This window comes from Muntiacus reevesi, chromosome 13 (genome assembly GCF_963930625.1).
Source record: "Muntiacus reevesi chromosome 13, mMunRee1.1, whole genome shotgun sequence".
NCBI lineage: Eukaryota > Metazoa > Chordata > Mammalia > Artiodactyla > Cervidae > Muntiacus > Muntiacus reevesi.
This window is the reverse complement of record NC_089261.1, coordinates 4,179,026-4,201,003: the sequence shown is the minus strand read 5'-3', so window position 1 is coordinate 4,201,003 and position 21,978 is coordinate 4,179,026. Positions and strand designations below refer to the sequence as shown.

The 21,978-nt window shown below is 54.6% G+C and overlaps 1 protein-coding gene and 1 non-coding gene across 3 annotated transcripts in view; one reads left to right on the top strand and one right to left on the bottom strand.

Annotated features, from left to right (window-relative positions):
• Nucleotides 1-21,978, top strand: part of OSBP2 (oxysterol binding protein 2) — a 119,604-nt gene that overhangs the window by 71,600 nt on the left and 26,026 nt on the right. The gene's annotated exons all lie outside the window — the stretch shown is intronic.
• Nucleotides 6,264-6,336, bottom strand: TRNAG-CCC (transfer RNA glycine (anticodon CCC)). The gene has a single exon. It is a non-coding gene; the product is annotated as a tRNA-Gly (tRNA).

The window sequence follows — 21,978 nt, the reverse complement described above, 5'->3', positions numbered from 1 at the left end:
CCCCGGGTACATCCCTCCGCCTGGGATATTTTTACATTAGAAGCAGTGCAGTTGCAGTTTGTACACGATGGGGCCCCTGGAGCTTGACCCTTACCAGCTCATAAACCATTTGGCAACTTATTAACCTACGTGATGAAATCCCCGCCCCTACCCTGTCCGCCCCCCCCCCCCCCCCACACACACGCTTTGTTCATGGTCAGACTCTGAGTTTCATCTGGTCCAGTCCTCTGCACCCTGTACATTCAGTATTTTTAAGGGTTAGTGGGCATCCCTGTGGCTCAGCTGGTAAAGAATCCACCTGCAATGCGGGAGGCCTGCGTTCAATCCCTGGGTTGGGAAGATCCCCTGGAGAAGGGAAAGGCTACCCACTCCAGTATTCTGGGCTGGAGAATTCCATGGACTGTATAGTCCACGGGGTCGCAAAGAGGGGGACACGACTGAGCGACTGTCACTCACTCACTAAGGGTTATCTACCGTGAAGGCAGCAATTCCCGATGTTCAAGATCACGGTATTTCCATATCTTCATTACCCCTCATGCCACTGTTGTCAGGTCTTTGTATTAGTGTTTTTCTTTTCTCTGAACATCCTGTTTACATCACTGAGATATAAAAACGTCACTCTGGTCACAGGGCTGTACATCATAAGTTATCACAGGCCTAACATGCATCCGCTGAATGGCTCGGAATGCCTTTTCCTTCTGTTAGACATTTCCCTTCTTCCCTGATCGTCTCCAGAGCCAGACTGCCACCTGAGTGTCTTTGCGGCATGTGAAATTTTTCTCTGCTGTCTCGTCCTGGGACACACTCCCAAGAGTACAGTCACTGAGTCAAGGGCTGTGACAGCTTCCACCTGGCACCCCGTTGCCCTCGGCCAGAGGGTTCTGGGCCGTGATGCTCTCAGGGCTGTGAGTGACGACGGTCTGCTTCTCCTTCTCCTGCATTCGTCATTTTCTGAGAGTGTGTTTTGACCAGGTGTAAAATTGTGCCGTTAGGCTTTTAACTTGCAACTGACTAAACAAAGCAAGATGAATTTCAGCGCCCCCGCCCGTTTGGTTATGACTTGTGTTTGCCCCGTGTGGCTCCTTAGCCGAATCTTCTCCTGGCCTTGTGTAGAAACCCACAGGGAAGCATCGAAACTCTTGTTGGTTTACGTCGGGCAAGCCAGACAGGACTTCTCGAGACCCTGGCACTGCTCGACTGTTCAGTGGGTGGGATTCAGACGAGTGGCCCCTGGACCTCGTCTCCCTCTAGCAGGCTCCGCTGTGTAACCTATGGAGCCCCTTGTTCAAAAAGCATTGTTTCAAGACAGAGGCATCTAAGCATTGAACAGAGGGAGGGAGCCTTCTGGCTGGGGGCCTTATTGTGACTGCACAGGTCACACGCCTGTGACGGCCACCCTGCCCTCGCTGTGGAGTCACCTAGTTGGAAGTGGACAGACTGGAAGTGGCTTGTTTGACTGGGCCGAGGCCACCTGCTTTCCCAAGGGTCTCTTCAGACACAGACCCAGGCACGGATGGGCTTCTGACGCGGGGCCGCGTGTGGCCGCCTGCAGCCCCGGCTCCTGAGCGACACCAGCCACGCACCCCCCGTCCCCATCGCCTCAGCCCTGGGGGTAGTTGGCCTTTCCTCTGTGGCCATGTCTGTGCCCGCTGTCACCTCTCCCTGCCCCCGGCGGCGCTTTCTGGCCCTTGGCTCGTCTTTGCCTGCTTTGGCCAGCTCAGCATCCGGGATATTTGAACGTGTCGTGCTGTTTCTCCAGCTGGAGCTTTCACTTTCGCCTCACCCACTTCTCCCTTCCCTCCCCTCCCAAGCCTTCTCCTTGCCAGCCTGGAGGGGGAGGAGCTGCTACTTACATAGTGAGAAGTTGGTAATCCCAGTGGCTGCCGATCCTTGGGGAGGCTGGTCGCACTTGTTAATCAGAGATGCCAGACTCTCCCCCAGATCTCAGTTTCCATGCTCCCTCCTCGGCAGGTGTTAACTCTGCAGGGGACTCTGGGCCTCCACAGAAGGGGGGGCGATGACCCTGTGTGTCATCTGGGAAGTGGCATTCCTTGGGGGACGGGACCTAGGCCGACTGCAGCAGCCAGAGCACCACTCCAGGAATTTCTCCCCGCGAACTGCATAGAGTTTGGCGCTTTCTTAAATGGCCTCTGGCTTGGTTTAGCTCTCACTCTCATGGGAAATTCAACTGCATACTTGTGGGGGGGGGTTTCCACATTTTTCAAAGATTGAATCAGGAAGGTGTCAATGTGAGAGTTCTCACACTGAGCTGAGAAGTGTTCAGTTATCCACACAAAGGAAAACCATGTAGCCACGGAATCCTTGACTGTCAGAGTGGAGTGGGATGATTGCCATTTGGTGGTTAAAATAATTTTTGACATTTTTTTCCAGATTGCAAAGATAATTCAGTTTCATTGTAGGAAATTTAGAAGAAAATTTAAAGTGCCTATCAATAACAGCATTACTTCCTGATATGGGCTTCCCTGATAGCTCAGTTGGCAAAGAATCTGCCCGCAATGCAGGAGACCCTGGTTCGATTCCTGGGTCAGGAAGATCCCCTGGAGAAGGGACAGGCTACCCACTCCAGCATTCTTGGGCTTCCCTAGTGGCTCAATTGGTAAAGAATCCACCTGTAATGTGGGAGACCTGGGTTCGATCCCTGTGTTGGGAAGATCCCGGAGGAAGGAAAGGCTACCCACTCCAGTATTCTGGCCTGGAGAATCCCGTGGACTGTATAGTCCGTGGGGTCATAAAGAGTCGGAGGCGACTGAGGAACTTTCACTTTCACAGCAGCATTTCTATGAACAAAGCTGGTGGAGGTGATGAATTCCAGCTGAGCTATTTCAAATCCTGAAAGATGATGCTGTGAAAGTGCTGCACTCAATATGCCAGCAAATTTGGAAAACTCAGCAGTGGCCACAGGACTGGAAAAGGTCAGTTTTCATTCTAGTCCCAAAGAATTGGCGATGCCAGAGAATGCTCAAACTACCGTACAGTGGTGCTCATTTCACATCCTAGCAAGGTAATGCTCAAAACCCTTCAAGCCAGGCTTCAACAGTACATGAACTGAGAACTTCCAGATGTGCAAGCTGGATTTAGAAAAGGCAGAGGAAGCAGAGATCAAATTGTCAACACTCATTGGATCATAGAGAAAGCAGGAGAATTCCAGGAAAATATCTGCTTCATTGACTACACAAAAGCCTTTGTGTGGATCACAGAAAACTATGGAAAATTATCTTAGAGATGGGGATATCAGACTGCCTTACCTGTCTCCTGAGAAACCTGTATGCAGGTCAAGAAGCAGCAATTAGAACCAGACATGGAGTCTGGAACAACAGATTGGTTTGAAATTGGGAAAGGAATATGTCAAGGCTGTATATTTTCACCCTGCTTATTTAACTTCTATATGAAGTACATCATGTGAAATGCTGGCCTGGATGAATCACAAGCTGGAATCAAGATTACAGGGAGAAATATCGACAACCTCAGATATGCAGATGATACCACTCTAATGGCAGAAAGTGAAGAGGAGCTAAAGGGCCTCTTGATGAGGGTGAAAGAGGAGAGTGAAAAGGCTGGCTTAAACATTCAAAAAACTAAGTTCAGCATTCAAAAAACTAAGATCATGGCATCTGGTCCATCACTTCATGGCAAACAGAAGGGGAGAAAGTGGAAACAGTCACAGGTTTTATTTTCTTGGGCTCCAAAATCACTGTGGATGGTGACTGCAGCCATGAAATTAAAAGGCGCCTGTTCCTTGGAAGGAAAGTTATGACAAGCCTAGATAGTGTGTTAAAAAGAAGAGACATCACTTTGCCTACAAAGGTCCACTTAGTCAAAGCTATGGTTTTCCCAGAAGTCATGTATGGATGTGAGAGTTGGACCACAACGGAGGCTGAGCACCAAAGAATTGATGCTTTGGAACTGTGGTGCTGGAAAAGACACTTGGGAGTCCCCTGGACAGCAAGGAGATCAAATCAGTCAATCCTAAAGGAAATCAACCCTGAGTATTCATTGAAAGGACTGTAGCTGAAGCTGAAGTTCCCAATACGCTGGCCACCTGATGCAGAGAGCCCACTGATTGGAGAAGACACTGATGCTGGGAAAGATTGACGGCAAAAGGAGAAGAGGGCAGCGGAGGATGAGATGGCTGGATAGCATCACCAACTCAGGACATGAATTGACCAAAGTCTGGGAGATGGGGAAGGACAGGGAAGCCTGGCATGCTACAGTCCATGCGGTGGCAAAGACCTGGACACGACTCAATTATTGAAAAACAACAGCCTTAGTAAATACTCAAACCCAGAGCTAATCTTACCACACACCCACATCAGCATTCAATAGCATTTTTAAATTTTTTATTTATTTATTTTACTTTACAATATTGTATTGTATTGTAATTAATAATACAATATAAATATTGTATTACAATATTTACAGTATTGTATTGGTTTTGCCATACGTTGACTTGAATCCACTATCAATAGCATTTTGAAACCTGCTGGGGCTTCTCAGGTGGCGCCGGTGGTAAAGAATCCACCTGCCAGTGCAGGAGATGTAAGAGAGGCGGGTTCGATCCCTGGGTTGGGGAGGTTCCCTGGAGGAGGAAATGGCGATCCACTCCACTTTTCTTACCTGGAGAACGCCATGGACAGAGGAGCCTGGTGGGCTACAGTCCAGGGTGTCAGATAGAATTGGACAGGACTGAGCACAACACACACACACAGCCTGCTGAGAGTTAGGAATGGCATCTCATTCTTTTTAAAAAAAAAAAAATTAAAATGTATTTATTCTTTCTCTTGGCCATGCCATGCGTCATGCGGGATATGGGATCTTAGTTCCCCAACCAGGAATTGAACCCATGCGCCCTGCTTGGGGAACTCAGTCTTAGCCACTGGACCACCTGGCAGGTCCTCAGTTTAATGTTTTTGAGCTTCATCCATGCTGTCACGCAATCATAAGTTTGCTTTTTCATTGCTTAGTGCTTATTTTACTGTATGAATGTAGCATCGTTGATCCATTCTCCTGTTGATGGCCACTTGCCCTCTTTTCAGTTTTCGGGCTGTTACAGACAAAGCTGCTATGGACACTTTCATGCAAGCCTTTTTGCTGACATTTGCTTTCATTTCTCTTGCATAAATACCCAGGAGGGGAAATGCTGACTCCATCACAGTTCATTTACGCTACTTCTGTTGATGGACATGGGATATGTTTCTGATGCTTAGCAAAATGAACACTGCAGCTGACAACATTATTGTACACATCTCCAGGCACATGTGTACGGAAGTTTGTCAAGGGTATACCTACAAGGGCCATTTCTGGTTGCGTAACATGTGAATGATGAGCTTTGAAAAATAATGCCACGTCATTTTCCAAAGTGGTTGTATTGGGATGGCCCGCAAAATTCATTTGGGTTTTTCTGTATCATCTTATGAAAAACACAAACAAACTTTTTGCCAACCCAGTATTTTTTTACCCTCCATTGGCAGTAGATGAATTCCTTTTATCATCCTCTGCAACACTTGCTATTGTAGCAGAGTTGGTTCTCCTTTGTCGGAGATTACAAATAATAGCCTTGAACTGCCATGAACATTTCACAGATCAGTTTTTTTTTTTTTTCCTCATGTGCCAGTATCACCCTACCTTAACTACTTTATAAAGACATTTTGACATCTTGTAGTTCAAGTCCTCCAGCTTATCTCAGGGTGCTGTTGAGTTATTCCCATTTTACATATGAGAACGCTGATACTGGAGAGGTGACCTCCCGGGCCATGTTGGAGTGACTGGTAGAGCCCACCCCCTAACATCTGGAGGTCGTCACCGTCCCTCGGCGACACCAAGCCGTCCAGTTGAGACGGTCCCCGGAACAGCCTCATGTGGAACCGAAGCACTCAGCGCAGCCCATGGTTGAGGCACAAGGAGTCTGAGAGGTGAAACGTGCCACGTGTGCCCCAGTGTTAGAGCTCCCCGGGGATTGTGATCATGTAAAGGGTAAGAATCAGGCTTGACTCACATCTATAGAGTAACTGAAAAATACAGCAAAGCATGAAATAAAAATGCACAAAGCCACAGACATACCAATATTTTGATGTACATTAAGTGTAAATTTTTTTGCAGCTCTTTTAAAAGATTATTTAACATTTATGTATTTATTTACTTATTTGGCTACACTAGGTCTTAGTTGTGGCACATGGGATGTTCGGTCTTCATTGGGGCGTGCGAAATCTTTTTTTCTCCTTTTAGTTGCGGCATGTGCGATCTAGTTCCCTGGCCAGGGGTCGAACCTGGGCCCCCTGCATTGGGAGTGCAGAGTCTTAGCCACTGGACCACGAGGGAAGTCCCCGCCCATCTCTTATCATGTTGCAGAAATTCCCTTTCAGTCCTAGTTTGCTGAGAGATTTTTAAAATGAATGGATGTTGAATTTTGTCAAATACTTCTCTTGGATTTTTTTTTTTTAGTCTGTGAAAATGATGAGTTATATTGGCTTCTTATATTTTGGCCCTTCCCCCCATCCCCAGATTCTTCTGATTTGGAAGGTCCAGGATAGGGCCTGAAGATTTGCATTTCTAACAAGTTCTCTGATTTTTTAGCATATGTGTGTGTGTGCGCACGTGTGTGTGTTCGGTTGTTCTGACTCTTTGTGACCCCATGGACTGCAGCACGCCAGACTCCTCTGTCCTTCACTATCTCCCAAAGTTTGCTTAAAACTTATGTCCATTGAGTTGGTGATGCTGTCTGACCATCTCATCCTCTGCCACTCCCTTCTTTTGCCTTCAACCTTTCCCAGCATCAGGATCTTTTCCGATGAATCGGCTCTTCACATCAGGTGGCCATAGTAGTGAGCTTCAGCTTGAGCATCCGTCCTTCCAATAAATATTCAGGGTCGATTTCCTTTAGGATTGACACCTTATTCCTTAAAAGTTGTCAAATAAGTATTCCACTGCATGGATATACCACTTTTATGCATTCATCAGCAGATGGACATTTGGGTTGTTTTCACGTCGGGGCCACTAGGAATCATCTGCTGTGCTGTGAATATTCGTGTGTAAGTTTTCATGTGGACATGGTTTTCATTTTTCTTGGGTGGATACCCAGGATGGGATTGTTGGGTTATTACTGCCAAACTGTCTTCCAAAGCATCTGTGTCGTATTTTTTCATGTGTGTATGGACCATCTGTTTATCCTCTTTGGAGGAATGTTTATTCAAATTCCATTGTTAATGGGGTTGTCTTTCATTGATTGGTATTTAAATGTTGAACCAACCTTGCATTTCTGGGACAAGCTTCACTTAATCAAGATGATTTGCCCTTATTATGTATTGGTGGATTACATTTGTTAATATCTTTCTGAGGATTTTTGTTTCTGTTCATGAGGGATATCATTGGACTGTAGTTTTTGTTGTTGTTTGTTTGTTTTTTTGTAATGTCCTTGTCTGGTTCTGTTATCAAGCAATACTGGCATCATAAAGTGAATTGGGAAGCGTTCCCTCCTCTAACTTTCTTACAGAGTTTGTGTAGAACCTGTATTGTTTCTTCCTTAAGTGTTTGGTCGAATCTGTCAGCCGAGCTTCTTTTAAAAAAGAAAACACAAGAAAACTGAAGTACGTTTATCAATACAGCATTATGTTAGGTTCTCATGTGCAGCACAGGGATTCAGTTATACACATGCACACACACACAAATATTCTTTTCCATTAAAGATTATTGCAGGAGATTGAATACCGTCCCCTGTGCTACACAGTAGGGCCTCGCTGTTTGTTTCACGTATAGCAGTGTGGATCTGCTAGCCTCAGACTCGATGTATCCTCCCCGCCCCCGTCCCCTTTCGGTAATCCTAAATTTAGTTTCTGAGTCTGTGAGGCTATTTCTGCTTTGTGAGTAAGTTCATTTGTATCATATTTTATTTTTAAGAAACATTTATTTATTTGGCTGTGCCGGGCCTTAGCAGCACTGGGGATCTTTGGTCTTTGTTGCGGCAGGCAGGATTGTTCTCGTGGCATGCCAACTCTTCGCTGTGGCGTGTGGGATCTAGTTCCCTGAACAGGGATCGAACCCCAGCCCCGTGCATTGGGAGCATGGAGTCTTAGCCGCTGGACCACCAGGGAAGTCTCTTTCGTTTTCTTAACGTGGAAGCTTAGATCACTCATTTTAAACCTCTCTTCTTTTTGGTAAGAAACTATTCAAGCTATGCATTTTCATCCAAGTGCGGCTTTGGCTGCATCCCATAAATTTTGATATGTTGTACTTTCTTTATCATTTAATTACAAATATTATCTAATTTTCCTTGTGGTTTTTATTTGACCCATTAGTCATTTAGAAGAGTGTAATTTAATTTTCATATATTAGGGTATTTTCCAGGTTTATTTTTGTTATTGTTTTCTAATTTAATTCTGTAGTAGCCACAGAACATACCTCTTATCACGTTAAATTTGAGATTTAATATATGGGCTAGCAGTGCTGTGTCTTGGTGAATACCTCACATGTTGTTGGAAAAAATGGGTATTCTACCATTGCAGGGTGTGGTGTGCTATAAACGTCACTTAACTCAAGTTGATGGATAGAGGATACTTGAAGATTCACGTCTTCTAAATCTCTCTTCTGTCAAAACCTTCTAGCAATTGCTGAGAGAGTGGTATTGAAATCTCTAACTGTAACTGTAGATTTCACTTCTGGTTTTGCTTCATCTGCTTTCAGACTCTCTTAGGAAGTGCATGCCCAACCAGGAGTTTGTCTTTTTAATGAACTGACTTCTTTTGTCATTATGGAACTTCCTTCTTTATCTCAGTCCTAAAGCCTCTTTTGAGATGTTATTAAGGTCATTCAGCCTTCTTGTAATTGCCATATGCCTAGTGTTTCCTTTCCTAGTATTTTACTTAAAAGTAAAACCCATCAGTGTCTCTATATTTAAAGTGTGTTTCTTGTAGAAAGCATATGGTTAGTTATTTTATCTATGCTGTAATATTTAAAGGGGTTTTATTGAAGATAGCCTATAATGGGTCTTGCTTTTTAATCCAGTCTGATAAAGGCTCTCACTTTTAGAATGTTGAGAGCATTTTAATTTAATGTGGTTATTGATATGGGAAGCCCAGGTATCTCAGTGGCAAAGAATCTGCCTGTGATGCAGGAGACTCGGGTTCCATCCCTGGGTCGGGACGATCCCATGGAGGAGGAAATGGCAACCCGCTCCAGTATTCTTGTCTGGAGAATTCCACGGACAGAGGAGTCTGACAGGCTACAGTCCATGGAGTCGCAAAAGTCAGACACGACTTAGCAACTAAACAACAATGATTGATCTGTTTGGGCTTCTATCTCCTATTTTGTTATTTGCTATTTTTTCTCTTTTCCTGCCATCTGTGATATTTTTAGTATTCATTTTTTTCCCTTTATTGGCTCATTACTATATATCTCTCTTCTCAGTGGTTGCTGTAGGGTCTCCATTAGGCATCTTTGGCTTATCCCAGTCTTCCTTCAAATCATATACCAGTTCAGCTACAAGCGCCTTAACAGCAGTAGACTTCCACGGTCCCTCCCCCTCTTTCTGCTGTGTCCTGCTTTGCTTTTGAAGATACAACACACTTTTTTAACTTGCTCTATAAGTTATCTTTAAACAAAATTTAAAAGAGAGAAAAACCAGCCTCTTCTATGTTCACTCACACATTTATCTTTTCTGTTACCGAAGCGGACTTGGGTCCTCTCAGCCCTCTCAGCAAAGCCGACCTGCTGACGCCAGTCTGTGCGAAGGGAAGTTCAGTGCTTATTTGCAGGGCGCCAAGCAAGAAGAAGGCTCCTGCTCAAAGGACCCAAACTCCGATGGCTTTCAGGGAAGGTTTGAGTTTAAAGCGGACATTTGGGGTGAGGTCTGCAGGGTGCATGGCCGCCTTCTGAGTGTTGGGCGGTAACAGGTGACGTTCCTGGAGTCGGAATCGTCAGCCTTCTGGTTCCGACCAGTCTGGGCTCTCTGTGCCTGTGCTCAGCATACAGTCTGCATCCCCCACCTGGGTGAGGGTCCCCATCCTGCAGAGCCCAGAGACGCATGTCCGATTGCCGTGTGAATGCCCTGCGGGGGAACCGGGACTCTGCTCTATGCTGAGTCGTGTCATCGCTTTTCTCCCTTGACCGCTCTCCCTTCGTTCCTGCATTCCCCCTCCTCCCTGACTAGTAACTGCTTGCGCCTGCTCTTTGGAACCCAGGGGGGACTAAAGCCTTCTTACAAACCAGACTCGGGCGTTTGTACCCGAGAGACCCTGCAGAGTCCTGCCCGCCGTCATTTCCGGCCCTCTTGGCTCCTGTCTGGATCTGAGTTGCCACTTGGTATCACTTCCTCTGGGCTTGATGAACTCACTTGCACATTTACTGCAGGTCAGCGAGCCATAGAATCTCTCAGGGTTTATTTATCCGAACGTACCTTTCTTCCACCTTTACTTCTGAAGGACATTTTTATGAACTATGAAGTGCTAGGGTCCTTTCTCCCCGCTCTGTAAGGACGCTGGCCCTTCCCTGTCTTCTGGCTCACGTGCCCGTCGCCCAGGCACGTCCGCTTTCAGGGCTCCAGCGTCCAGATCCCAGAGTTAAGCTGCCCACCAGGTGACGGGGCAGGACCGCTGCAGCGCCCCGGCACTGAAGGGGGCCGGAAGTGGAGCCCCAGCCCCGGGGTGTGGTGAGAGCCGGCGGGGGGCCGCGCGGCAGAGTGCTGCATGGACTGCGGGCTGACTGTGTGTCAGCAGGCAGAGACCCTCTGTTGCTGCCTGGGTCTCACCAGCTCCAGGAGAGGGGCCTTTTGTAGCACACAGCCACCCCATGGCCCCGAGGCCATCCAGTCCTAAATGGCCTTGAAAAATCAGCACCGCCCCACAGAGGCCCACCACCACCTGTTCCATCAGTCCCTCCCCTTCCCGCCCGGGTGGGCCTGGGACCAGGACCGCAGAAAGTTGACCTATTTAAGGGGAGCCCCGCCCCCTTGCCCCGGGCCACTGTGGAGCCAATCGGAGACGGGTCTTGGGTGGAAACTTGGCCCAAAGATGTTGGGTCTCTGCAGACCTAGGGGCTGTAATTCAAGCCTTCCTGGCCGTGGGGTTTCCGACCGTGCCGGCCTGTCCTCTGACGCCCGGATGTGCCGTATCTTTCTTTCTGTATGTCCAGGTTTCTCCCTCACCCCCGCCACCTCACTAAGCAACCCCTGGCCTCTGCAGTTGAGGGGAAGCTCCCAGGCAGGCTCAGAGGACCTCAGCTCGGGCTGAGGAGCCTCCCTGGGGGCCCAGGGAGCAGCTTCTGAGGAGGGGTCCCCAGGACTGGGGTAGGGAACCCGCCAGCACGGCCCCAGGCAGGCAGGTGGCCCTCCTCCATGAGACGGGGTTCTTCCCTCCCTGCTCCCGCCCCCTCTTCCCTCCTCTCTGCTGGCCTCCCCTGCTGCTTTCCCCTCCCCTGGCCTCACGGAGGCTGTCACTTCCACCAGGTCCCCCTCCCCACGGTTCCCTGTGGCCATATCTCCCCCTGGGCACCAGCTCCTGGTCTCCAAGACTTGGCAGTTGCAAACCACCCCCTTCGGTTTTAAGGGACAGTCACTTTCAGTGTCTTCACAAATACCATCACACGTTGGAATTTCCAATTTCCGTTTCTTCTAGGAAGCAGAAAACCAGCCTCTTGATTTACAGTGAGAAGTGTAACAGCCAAGAGCCCGAGAATGATGCTCCCTGGCCCTGTAGGAACAGTTTTCCGACCGAGGCTGGGCGAGCAGGAGGGCAGAAGCCAGGGGCCATCAGGCCTCCGGGGTCACACGCCTTCATCCCCCGTTCTCAGGAGCGAACGGCCAGCGAAGTCCCGCCTCGTTCATCTTTGGCCAAGCTCCTCGAAAAAACTTCCTTCCCGAATGTGGACTTCTCTGGGGTCTCACTGTCTTCAGATTGATTTCCCTCCTTAGCCGTCACGGCTCGAGTGGCTTTTTCCCCAGCCAAGCCTTGGAAGCCCCCTGCCCACGGTGGTGTCTGCAGGGGTCCTGCTGGTAGGGCCCTCTGAGCTGTGGGGTGGCTGCCCGCCCCCCTAGTCCAGCAGGTGCGGGTACAGGGGAGACGGGCTGGGGAGGTGATGGGGAAGGAACCGTGCAGAGGGCGGGGGCTGTCGGCCAGTTCCCTTGAGGCTCTCCCCCGGCAGGCCCTTCCGCAGCCCCATCTCCTTCCCCCGGCTCTGGGTCTGAACCCCAGTTCTGACTCCCAGGTGGCAGATCTGGGCTCTGCCTGCTCTCGAAGTTGGCGTTCTGCCCCGTCTCACGGTGGCCCGGCCTCTGTGGATCCTGGCCTCCGGCCTGGCTCCCAGGATTTCTGCAGAAATGACCAGCAAACCAGGGTGGGGCGGGGTTGCTTACTTGGTCACAGGGTCATTCCCTCCGCCTTCCCTTCCCCCTCCCAGAGCACGAGGAGCAGAGGTCCCCCCAGGATCGAGTGCACATCTGGGAGCTTCTTTATTAACCCTGGCTGCTGAACCTTTCCCCCGGAGCAATGTGGGTCTGCCCGTCAGACCCCTCCTTTGAGGAGCAAACTCTGGGGCCCAGAGAAGGAAGAGACCTGCTAAGTCACACAGCCTACTAGTGGCCAAACCAACAGCTAAGCTGAGCCCCGCCAGCCCGGCAGTCTCCCTAGTGACCGGGGAACATAGGAGACAGACAGCGGAAGTTGGACTGGGCGCTGGGAAGCCTCGGTGTCGTCCAGGCGCAGGAATGCCCTCCCTGGCCGCGTCGACCCCCCATCCCCAGCCTCCCCGGTCAGTTGGGTCCTTGGGTCCTCCCCGTCCTTGGGTCGGGGCTCCCAAGGATGATGGTTCATGACGAGGACTGTCCACTGTCCTTCGTGCCCTCCGGGAGGGATGTTCAGAAGCCTGCGAACACACGGCCTGGCCAGGCTCCCAGCTGCGCAGACGGGGACCCAGAACAAGAAGAGGAATAAAAGGGCCTTTGGAGGAGCTGAACAGCCTCCAAAAACACCCCCACCCCTGCCTCTCGGCCTCACTCTGAGCCTCACCACTTTGAACACATTCTACCAGGTCTGCTCTCCCGGGGTTGGCATCAGAGACAGCGGCTGCCTCTGCCTCTGCCCGCCCGGGGCCCCCCGCCTCAGTCACCCTCTGTCTGTGAGGCCTGGAGACAGCCCTGCGTGCAAAGTTCTCTCGTGTGGTCTTGTGGCCGTCTGACTTTTTCCGAGGATGAGCAGCCGTGGCTGTCGTCAGGCCAGGGAAACGAAAGCCGGCAGGCTCCCGTGATGGGCTCAGCCATGCTGCTACCGCTGACTCAGCGGTTTCTCGTGCAGGCCGCAGATCTCGGAACTCGAGACGGGTGTGGGTGCTGAGCTAAAACCAAACACTCCCACCAGTGAGGCTCCTTTTTATCTGTCCCCGGACGCTCTGACTGTTCCCGGGCCGCTGGTCTCACAGCAGGCAGCCAGAGGGGTGGGCACCCTTGCCTGGCGGGGAGGAGCGGGAGGCGGGTTGGGCCGACTAGGGCAGAAAGAAGCCCTCCTGGCGTCCCCACCACGGCCCTGGCCCACCGGGGCCACAGCTCACAGCGCGATGGGACCCAGGCAGCTACTAACTGGTGATGACGCCGTGGAGAAAAGGCCTCTGGAGCAGAGGTGAGCCACCAACACCCAAGCTGCCTGCGGGTTGTGTGAACAGAGGCTGGGTTTCAGCGTGGAAATTCTGTGTGACCTCCTGAGCTGCCAAGACGATAGAACTTTCTTTCATCTTCTCTGGTTACTCAGAAGGCAGCATAGGACCCCAGAGATAGGGAGCCCCTGGAGCCAGATGCCCGGGGTCCGCGGGAGACCCTCAGCCCTGCTGGCTGTCTGCAGAGCTGGGGGGGTTGCCGAACACCTGAGCTGGGGTGCAGGGGACAGAGGGCATCGAGGCAACACAGCTGGGGAGGCCGCGCAGTCCTCACCCGGCCGCAGTGTAAAACCTCCTGGAGACACTTTTCCAACAATACTGAGGCCCTTCCCAAGGAGGGTGGGCCTGCAGGGCTTTCCGTGAGCTGGGGCCAGCGGTTGGCGGGGTGGAGTCTGGGGGCCTGCGGTGGAGGCCGGGGGAGCACGGCAGCTTCCCCCCGCCCCCGTCAGAAGGCTCACTGTTGTCTGGGTGGGGCGGGCGCCTCGGGGAGGGTCCACCTGCCGAGACCAGGTGGGCTCGCGGCTGGACATCACCAGGTCAGAGGGCGGGGCGTGTCCGTGCTCCTTAGCAAGGGCTCACACGCTGGGGGCGGGCTGCAGTGTCTCCGCCCGTGCCCGGCGGCGTGGGGTCGTGCCCTCATGCCCCTGCCTCAGCTTGGCTGCAGGGCAGCCCACCTCTGCCCTTTGGGACCCTGGGCGAGCCGTGGACCAGGATAAGGCAGACGAGTGAGTCCGGAGGTGGGGGCGGGGGGGCATGGAACAGCAGCCCCCAGCAGTGCACCCCCTGTTCCTTCAGAAGACCCGTGGACTCCTGGCTAGGGTGGAAGCACTGGCTGGGCGGGGCGCTCTGCCCGCGGGCAGGGGCTGTGGGTGGCAGGTTGCCTTCAGCGCCGCAGCAGATGCCGCAATTGGAACTGCGCCTCTATTTTTATGCTCCATCTCTGCACCAGTGTTCGCTTCCCCGGAGGGGGGCCCGGCGGCCAGAGCTGTCCGTCACCCCAAGGATGCTGCGTGGCCCCAGGTCCCAGGCTCTGCCGAGGAGGGAGGCGCTGGGTCAGTGGGCGTCTCTGGCGTCTTTCACTCGTCCTCGTGACTCTGACCGCAGCCCCTCCAAGGAGAGGAAAGGGGGCGTGTTTCTTTGCTTTCTTGAGCTTTCCGCCCGGCCTTTCGCTGCCTCTCCACCCGGCGCAGATTCCCCAAGGAGTGTTTTTCCGTGGGAAAAGCAGAGTCAGGCGGGTAACGGCCTCCAGACTCATGTTTGTGGGGTGCGGTTTGTGCCCCCACGTCTCCGGTGGAAGCGGAGCAAAGCCCGGGGCGCCCATCCTTGGCGGCCCACTCAGCCTCGTTGACAGCAGTCCTGGTCGGGGGCCACCCCTGCACCCCGCTGCAGAGGGAGCCGCCCTCCGCACACCCGGTGCCAACCACCAGAGGGAGGAGGGGAGACGGGTCCACCCGATACCGACGCTCTGGCTTGTCCTCCACCTGCCTGCCAGGGCTTGGCGATTTATTATTAATTGTTATCTGATGTTTCCACCAGATCCTGACATGACCTCCAAGGTCTTCAAGGTTCTCGAAACTTTCTGTCACCTCCCTGCTTCGGGGGAAGGGACGTCATTCATCCTGTTTTTGAAAGTGGTTTTCTTTGATCATTGGTTCCTTTTTCTGCAGAGCCCCCTGCAGGACTAGTGACCCACAGACTCTACCTTGGGAAGACAGCCCTGCTTTCCCTCTGGGTTCCCGTCAGGAAGGACTGACGGTGTCCTGGTGGAGGGGCAGTCCCGGTCACGTCTGGCCTGGTCCCCCGGCCTCACTGTCCAGCACCGAGACCCCTGACCTGCCTCGGGGGCTGCATCTCAGGGGCGCCCATCCTCCGGGCTCTGGTCGTCCACCCGCGGCCCGGCGCGCCTGCTGCCCCTCCCTGGGGCGGCCCCTCCTCCACAGGGTGCACCTGTAAGGCAGCCCCCTCCTCCCAAGGCCTCTCAGGGCCCCACCCTGGGGCTCCTGTCTGAGCCCTTCTCTGTGCAGACCAGGAGACCCCCGGCCTCCCTCTCCCTGGTGCTTGGGTGGGGGCCTCCTCCAGGGTGGGGGCCCCGAGGGCCAGCGCCGCCCCCGAGCAGGGCTCTCCGCCTCCTCCCCAGGTGGAGGGCCCTGGCTGGTGCCGGCCAGTGGCTGCAATCGCTCAGCCTCGGGGCCATGGGGGAGGCAGGAGCCGCCAGGATCTGTAAAGACAGCTCTGCCGGCTCCAGTCCCACCACCCAGGAGCCCTGGGGTCTTGACACAATCCTTAGCTCTCCATGCAGCCCTTTCCTGTCCTGTGCGCGTGACTTTTGTAGCCAACTGTGTCACACGAAGCGATGACACAACGTGGGCAAGCGCAGGGCAGGCCGTCACCGAGCCGCGGGGCCCTGCAGTCTCAGAGCCACGAGGTCACTTGACGTCTTGGCGCCCCCCTCAAGGTCTCTGTTGTCAGCATCTGGCTGATTGGATTCTGCGATCAAATCTGGGCAGCTTAACACAGCTCCAGAAATCTAAATAACCATCGCCAAACCTGCTGTAATGGAATTTTTGAGGTGTTACCCGTTGCAGATTGGAAGTGGCTGTTTTCCGCCAAGACTGCAGGGCCCCGTGACGCTGTTTGTCTCCTCAGAGGCCCTTCGGGGGGTCTCTGCACAGCCAGACTGCAGGGGGCCCTCCCTGCTTCAAGATCTTGGTGCCCAGGATGGGTCCGGGGACGAGTGGCCACTCAGGGACCCAGGCCACGGCTGAAGGGCTGCAGGGCTGGGGGTCCGGCCCCTCCGTGTCCTGTGGTGGGGGGTGGAGAAGGAAGGGGGCCTGCCCGCACTGACCCGCCGACAGAGCTGCTGGGTCGGGAGCACCTCTGGGCCGGGCTGTGATGTAGCACCCACCGTAGCACCTGCAGCTGCTGCTCTGAGCTGGATCTTGGGCCACAGGCTCCTCCTGCCGCAGTGCAGCCAGGAGCAGGGCCCTTCCACACCCTCTCTTCTGTGGAGTGGCAGGGGGCCGGCCGGGGGTGTGCACCAGCCCGGGTCCTGTCCCCCCAGCCTTCCCCCGCCAGCCAGCAGCTCTCCTTGACTGTCTGCTGGCCGCCTCCTGCCTTGTGCCACTCACCCCGAGCGGCTGTGGGTCACCATGCGTGGTCACCCCCTTGGGGAGCGGGACAAGGCTTCTCTTATGGCCCTGCCCACTCTTGGCCCCTGCCTGCTCTGTGACCTCGTGCCTGCCTAGCAAGTGTTGAGCCTTGACCTCCGAGAAGCCCCCACCTTCTTTTCACATTTTCAGGTGTTCCTCCCATCGTGGAGGCAGGTCCCGGCCAGGCACTAGGGAGGGAGCTAGTGGGTTTGGGGTAACTCTCACTCATATCCAGCCACAGTGGCTGAGGGGAGAGGGTCCTCTTCACCCAGTGCTGGACTTGGGAGGTCGTGGGCAGGTGAGGGCAAAGCCAGGTTCCCCAGAGAAACAAGCGAGAAAGTGCAAATTGGGGCGGCCCCGGGGGCGCCCGACCCCCACATCCCCACCGTGTCACCTCCCGCACCTTCCGGGCCAGCCTGCACTGCCCCCTGACAGGGCTTGCCCACCCAGAAACTTGATCCATTCTCCTCAAAGATGAAAGGGAAAAAAAAAAAAAGAGTTCTGCTTCTAAAAATAGCCCACCTGGCTCTGCTCTGCTGGCTGTTTCTGTGGCAACCCTCTCCTTCCCAGGAGTTCCAGGTGGAAGAGGGTCTGTCCCAGCATCCCGGGGCTCCTCGGTCACAGCCGGCCAGTGGAGGCTTTAGGAGACCCCCCACGCGGTCAGGGAGGCGTGTGTGCCAGGCTGGCGGGGAGCTCAAAGGGACCTGTGAGGTCTCTGTGCCCCGATAGGGGGTCTCAGCGCTTAAGTGGAGAGCATCCCCCTTTCCTCAGGCAGTAAGTCGGACGAACTGACCCATGACAGATGAGAACGCAGCCTCAGGTCCCGCTTAGCCACCGCCCCTCAGTGATGGCTCCCAAGGTGTCTGCGTCCTAATTCCCAGAACCTGCGAACGTGGCAGAGGGATTGTGCCCACGGGGTTAAGTTGACCTTGAGCCGGGAGGTTATGCGGGGCCCACCTGGATAACCTGGGGTAATCACAGAGTCCTTATGAGACGGAGGCAGGAGATTGGAAGATGCCAGTCTGCTGACTCTGAGGATGGAGGCCACGCCCTCCCCAGGAACCTTCAGCGGAGCGCAGCCTCGCCACACGCCTGTGCCAAGGGCCTCTGCCCTCCACAGCAGCAGGAAATTAAGTCTGTGCCACTTGAAGCTGCAGGAACCGTTTCCCAGGGCTGTGGTGACAAGTCTCCACAAGCCCATGGCTTCACACCACGTGATTTTTACTTTCTCACGGCTCTGGAGCCAACAAGTCCAAAATTAAGGTGTCGGGGGGCGCTCTTCTCCCTGACGGCCCAGGGAGAACGTGTCCCAGGCCTGTCTCCGCGGCTGGTGTTGCTGGCAACCCTTGGCTTGTAAATGCTTTGCTCCAGTCTCTGTCAGCACAGAGGCTGTGTCTTTGCTTCTCTTCTTGTAAGATCCGTCATAGCAGATAAGGACCGGCCCTCCTCCAGTATTATCCTAACTAATGGCACCTGCAGCAGCCCAAATATCACTTTCTTTTTAAATTTTTACTTACTTTTGACTGTGCTGGCTTCACTGCAGGCTTCCTCTAGTTGGGGTGCGCCGGGCCGCTCTCCAGCCGCAGCTCCTCATCGAGGTGGCTCCCCGTGTTAGAAGCACAGGCTCTCGGCTCAGTGGGTTATGGCCCACAGGCTTAGTTGCTCTGCGGCATAAGGGGTCTGCCCGGACCAGGGACCACACCCGTGTCCCCTGCATTGGCAGATGGACTCCTATCAACTGTGCCACCTGGGACATCCTGTGGTCACATTCTGAAGTTCCAGGAAGGAGACGAGTTTGGGGCGGACACACCAGCCAACCCAGGGTAGCCCCCAAGGGTTGGAAACTCCCGCGCTGGCCGTGGACTGCCTTCCTCTGCTGGCCCGGTCGGGGTGGATGGAAGAGTTGCGGCTGCTGCCTTGGGAATGCATCAGTAACCTGAACGTCCTGGATTTATTCTCTTCTAGCAAAAAAGGATTCGTTCTCGCCTTTAGAGCCAGTGAAATCCAATGGGCGTTTCGGGAGTTGGTGCTTTTCTAGAAACGGTGGTGTCGGGAGAACAGCCTGGGGCCCTTGATTCCACGGGCTGTTGCGGCACGTGGTCCCACCGTCCCAGAGCCGCCAGCATCGTACCCTGACCGCGCCCCACTCCCCGGCTTGTGGGCCGGACTGGGGGTTCTTCCCGTGCTCCACAGTCTGGAGCTGCCGTTTGCTGTGGTCACTTGACCCGGGAGGCTCCGGGCACCCCCGACTGAGGAACATCGTTCTGAGAAGGTGCCAGCGCGTTGGCCCGGAGTTCCCCGGGGAGGAAGGGCAGAACCCGTGTCCCGACCTGCAGGCCAGCGTCGGCTCTCAGGAGTCGTGGCCTTTGCGGCTGGTGGAGCAGCTCGCTGGGCTCCTGCTTAGCTGTTTTTCTGTGAAGTTTTTTTATTTTTAAAAAAGAAACAACAAAACACTCTTGTTTACTTATTTGTAATTTATTTTTAGCTGTGCTAGGTCTTTGTTGCTACACACAGGCTTTCTCTGGTTGCAGCGAGCGGGGGCTACTCTCTAGTTGCGATACTCAGCCGTCTCGTGGTGGTGGCTTCTCTTGTTGTGCATCACGGGCTCTAGGCACCCAGGCTCATGGGCTTAGCTGCCCCATAGCACGGGGGATCTTCCTGGACCAGGGATCGAACCCGGGTCCCCTGCATCGGTAGGTGGATTATTAACCGCTGGACCGCCAGGGAAGTCCTGTGTGCAGGTTTGATCTGAACGTCAGAAGCTCCAGGAGCAGCAGCGTGCAGGCAGGCAGGCAGGCAGCAGGGGTTCGGCACGGAGGCGGCCGGGCCGGCGGGGGAAGGAGGCAGGAGGACGGGCGGGCAGAGCTGCTTCCTCCTGCCCTGGCCTCCTCCTTGCCCCCCCGCCCCGCCCCCAGCTCTCCTGTCCTTCCCCCATCACAGACACTGCATTCAGCCCCCTCGGGTCAAGCCTCTGTTCTCCCCCTCATGTTCCCGCCCCGGGGCAGCCTGGCAGGCCCCCTCCACGGCTGCGCTGTGCCAAGTCTGGCCATCACGTGGGCTCTGCCGGCGGCCTGGGCACCCTCGTGGCCGGGAGCGTGGCTTCGGCGTGGCCCTGGGATTCGGGGGCTGCTGCCCCTGCAGTGGCAGCATTTCTGTAGGGTTTTAGTCTGTGGGTAGTTCGTTGTCTGCCGTGTTGTTGAGATGTGGGCGGTTACTTTGTTCCTCTCACAAGCTCACTGTCCCTGAGTTTCAGTCCCAGTGGAAGTGGGGACACAGAGGACATGTGAGGTCAGAAAAGCCTGAGAACCTCCAAGGCCACCCGCTCGAGAACCGCACCCTAAGCCACTTTGCACGCATGAGCGTCTTCCTTCCTCAGACGACATGCCCGCCAGCAGAGGAGCTCCCTTCTAAGTTGGGGTGGTGGGGGGAAGCAAGACGCCCTGTTCATGCATGTGAGGGAATCTGCTGGTCTATCTTTCAGAAATCATGAGGGGAGTTAATGCCATCCATCCTTTCTGCCAGCTTGAGCACTGTCACATCGAGTGGTTTGGCTTGCGTCTCTGATGTTGAGCTTTATCTGTGTGTCCAACGTGGATCTGCTCCTTGCAGAGGCCCCTGAACGGAGGCCTGGGGCTCGGCACGGCCAGAGTGCACCACTGGGGGCCCGGGTCCCCTCCCTTGTTCAGCCCCTCCCTGCACTCCGCCCCCAGAGCCTCCTCTTTAACCTGGACCTCTGCTCAAATGCCCCCACAGTCTGTTTGGCCACGGGACGGAGGCCCAGGCTCCTCAGCCGTGCCCTTACCTTCTCCAGCTTGCAGCTCTGCGCCCCTTCTCCCGACCCTGCCCTCCTGTGTGTGACTGCCGCCTCTGTGCAGGCCTCCCGGGATGCACCCAAGATCAGTCGTCCATTCACTGCCCTCCCCCTCCCTCCTCGTGTCCTCACGAGGGAGGCACTGGCAGCCCCTCCCCACAGGACAGACTCTGCTGCTCAGCAGCTGCTGACCCAGTGCCTTCCCATCCTGCCCCCAAACACCCAGCCAGCGCCCTGGGACCTGACCTGGACCCCAGAGCCGCTTGCTGAGGTGCAATGACCTCCCCCCCACCCCAACTCCCGGCCCTCCCGCAGGAAGGTGCTCAGAGTTTGGGCGGTCAGTTCTTGCTCAGAGTACAGGGGCTCACGCTCAGGCTGACCACAGCCAGCATGCCCCCCCATGCCCCTCCTGGTGCCCAGCGGCAGCCACGCTGACCAGTCAGTGGCTATTCTGGTTATTAGACATGTTGAACCTGGGAAGCGAGAGGAGGTTGCATTGTAACTCAGAGCCCCGGACAGGCCTGGAGGCTGCAGAATTCCCGCAACCGTGGCCCTGGGCGATCTCAGAGCACCTCCTGGCCCCCAGACCTACCTCTTCGGGTCATCAGCATGCACTCACCAAGGCAGCGCCTTGCCCAGGGCCCAGCACCCAGCCCTTTGAGCCTTCCGTAGGTGATCCAGGAGGAGGAACCGCCTCTGTGCAGACCACCTGGGTTCAGACCCAGCCCTGCCCCCTACCGGCAGGGCCCTAAACCCGTGATTCGGTGTCAGGAGCTGAGTTTTCACGCCTGCAGAGTGGGAACAGTCGCTGTCTGCCGGCCACCTTGCGGCTCAGTGTTCTCGTTGGTCAGGCGAGGGGTCAGGACCTGGCCCGGCACGTGCAGTCTCCGGACGCCGGGTTGTTTCAGGGCTGCAGTGGGGCTGGGTGGGTGGGGTGAGCCCTGTCCCCGGCCCGGCTGCCCCCACCGCCTCCTTGCTGGGGGGGGCAGGCCCTTCGCGGCTGGCCAGGCGCTGCCCCCAGCTCAGGGCGTGCGCAGCAGTGACTCAGCCACGCCGCCCCCACACACCCTGCCTGCCATGGGAGGAAGTCTGTTCCCTCACACTGTGTACTTTTCTCAAAAACTTGTATCTTGGCTTAACGGATTTTCGTCACCAAAAAATATATATATATAAAAGTTTCCTGCTGATTATTTCTGAAACAAGGCATCTTAGAAACCCTGGACACTCGCAGGCTCTAGCCCTCACAGGCTGGTATTGAAGCGGCTGCAGAGCCCAGGCCAGCCATCCACCCGCCGCACTCTCCACGGAGCCCCGCTCGAACACAGGCTGGGCTGGCCAGGGGCCAGGCTCCAAGGTACCCCAGACTCT